The sequence below is a fragment of the Dermacentor andersoni genome, chromosome 8 (assembly GCF_023375885.2).
Source record: "Dermacentor andersoni chromosome 8, qqDerAnde1_hic_scaffold, whole genome shotgun sequence".
Taxonomy (NCBI): domain Eukaryota; kingdom Metazoa; phylum Arthropoda; class Arachnida; order Ixodida; family Ixodidae; genus Dermacentor; species Dermacentor andersoni.
The window spans coordinates 145,581,937-145,584,458 of record NC_092821.1 but is presented as its reverse complement, the minus strand read 5'-3'; the positions used below and the strand labels follow the sequence as shown (position 1 = coordinate 145,584,458).

Genomic DNA, 2,522 nt, shown 5'->3' with positions numbered 1-2,522 from the left:
GGTGAACTGCAAGAAGAGATTGTACATTTTGATCAGGTATATTGAAAGGTGGGTCTGTGTTACAGCAAGCGCATTTTAGCATATTACTTACTCATCAATCGATAATTATTTAGACAAAGAAACGAAGCCTGTATGAGTATTATTTCTTTGAACCGTTAACAAATTGCTTAATATGAAGATGGGTGCGACGCCAATAAATAATTTTGCCAAACGCCGAAGCCTTCTTTTCTCCCGTAATCATAGTCAGCTCGCTGGTTCTAGGTAACGTCTTCGTCTCCACGTTTTCTTCGCAGTGGGCATGTGTCTCTTGTACAAAGAAAGCGACCCTGGCCGCCTGTGACGCGCAGTGTATGTCTTTTTGACACTGTGCCTTTCACCGAGCAGCTTTCATACCGCGCTCCGTCGATGATATGTAAGAGAAATCACGTCACCCGCCAGCGCGCCATACTTAGTCGTCGTCGTGTACTCATTGAGTGGGGCACACTGGTTATAGGATATGGTGGCGAACAAATGAAGCGCGTAGCGTTTCCGTTTACCTGTACTTTCGTTGCGAAATGAAATGCTCGAATACTTATTTTTTCCTCGCTTCTTCTCTCAGGATGGGATGACGTGATCCACTGGAACGACGGGATCCGAGACTACGTCTTTTACCGTCGCGGTCTCCAGCCCTGGAACCAAGAAATCCCGCATGGCTCGTGGGGAGGTAGCCCTCTCCTGGGAAGAGGGAGAGCGCGAGGCTGGACAGGGGCTCACAGCCCTTTGCTGGCTTACCACCCGCGGGTAAACGTCAGAGCATCGTACCTCGATGCTGTGAATACACCCGGTGTGGTCGGGGGTCGAGGAAAGCTTCGCCTAAAACGCGAGGCACAATATGACGATGGAGAATTCGAAAGACAAGAAAGGAGGCGGCGACGCCGAAAACACCGGCGAAGACCCTCGAAGGGCCAGAGGGGTCCTGTGTCCCAGCCCGGTGGGGGACTGCAGCTTGGCAGAGCCCTTCGCTGTCCCAAAAGTATGAATAATGGCCAGCCATTGCAATTCTCCGTAAAGGTTGAGAGATGAAAGATAACGATTTTCTTTTTTTTATTGTTTAAAGGACAATAAAAAAACTAAATCGGCTTATTGGGTAACCAAGTCTTCTAGTCTATTTCCGTTAATTTCTTGGGTAGACATTGGTTACTGCAACAAACGCCTTTCGGGCGAATAGTTTCACCCGAAAGGCGAAACATCGATTGCGATAGCAAATTAATAGATAGCTAGACGAACTAAGGATAGTAGTTTTATCGGCCGTATAAACTTGCAAACATTCGCTTTCTAGTTGAATTAACAAGCGTCGTGTCAGCGCGCACAGGCAGACATGAACGCATCGCACTCGATGACCACGGACACTCGCTGTCAAAACGCTAGCGTGAGGAAGCGTGGCACGAGCAACGAGCGAAGTGACCTTCGTGCTGTCTATTGCTTCAACGCAAACTGAGCGACGAGAAAACTGCACGCACAAAGGTATCAGCCACCTGCCGATCGCTTTCAAGATAAGGCGCGCGTGGCTGTGCGTGGCCGCGCAACGTACGCAGTTGGTGCCGGGAGAAATCGCCCCCCCCCTTCCTACCGCGCTGCCTCCCCGCTTCCCTCCTCACGTGCGCGAGGTTGAGCCACTATCGTCGGTTCGCTATGCGCGCGGTCGCGAAATACGTAGAAATACGCAGTTGCTATCGGAGAACAAGGCCGCCTTCTCTCCCATACCCCCACAGCCTTTCGCACGACGGAAGACGGCGCGTTGTTTATCAGTTTCCCTTGCGCGTGCCAGATTGAGCTGCGATCGTCGGCTCCTCTAGCGCGCTTTCACTCGAACATACAACACACGGCGCGCGGCGACGGTGTTAGTGCCCTTCGACTTTATACTGAACATCACGGCGACGCCAACATCGACGCCGACGCGCTTGGAGTGCCTATGTAATTGCTATTGCAATATAAATGAAGGGTAAAATTTTATTACTTGAATTTCCCCCCGAAATAACACTGCTGATACCTGACGAGACGTCGCGGATTTCGAAACATTTTCTCGTGGTGGAGCCATAGTGGTCCAGTAAAAACTATCTTCACTTGCTAACTTCATTCCTTGGCCATACTTTTGAATACGATGCGGTTCATCATTAATGATACACATTATTTAAGCCAGAGCACAAGTGGTAAAAATGTACAACGCCACGGCTAGGAGCTGGTGCGAGAACTACAAGGTGGCATAACCACTCAGCTTTCAATTTTTACGCGTTAACCGTCTTATCTAGTCTCTTTTGACGGTGAGTGGCTTTTATCGTACTGCAGAAGGAGCATTAACTAATACAGCTATATTCATTTCTTTCTTCAGTGTCCGCTTAAGGGCCGCGCGAACCCTAGACCTTCCATATATAAAAGAAAACATTTTGTGCAACCGAAAAAAAAATGCGAGAAAACAACAAAAAGTAGGAAAAGGGAGAATAAAGCAGACGGTAATAGGCACTGCTCAACAGAACAAAAATCTG

The 2,522-nt window shown here is 48.8% G+C and overlaps 1 long non-coding RNA gene across 1 annotated transcript in view; it reads left to right on the top strand.

Moving 5' to 3' along the window:
* Positions 1 to 1,130, top strand: part of LOC140213034 (uncharacterized) — an 8,306-nt gene extending 7,176 nt beyond the window's left edge. Inside the window, exon 3 of the long non-coding RNA XR_011889974.1 lies at positions 599 to 1,130. This is a non-coding gene — a long non-coding RNA (uncharacterized lncRNA). The remainder of the gene's footprint in view (positions 1 to 598) is intronic.
* The last annotated feature ends 1,392 nt before the right edge of the window (positions 1,131 to 2,522 follow it).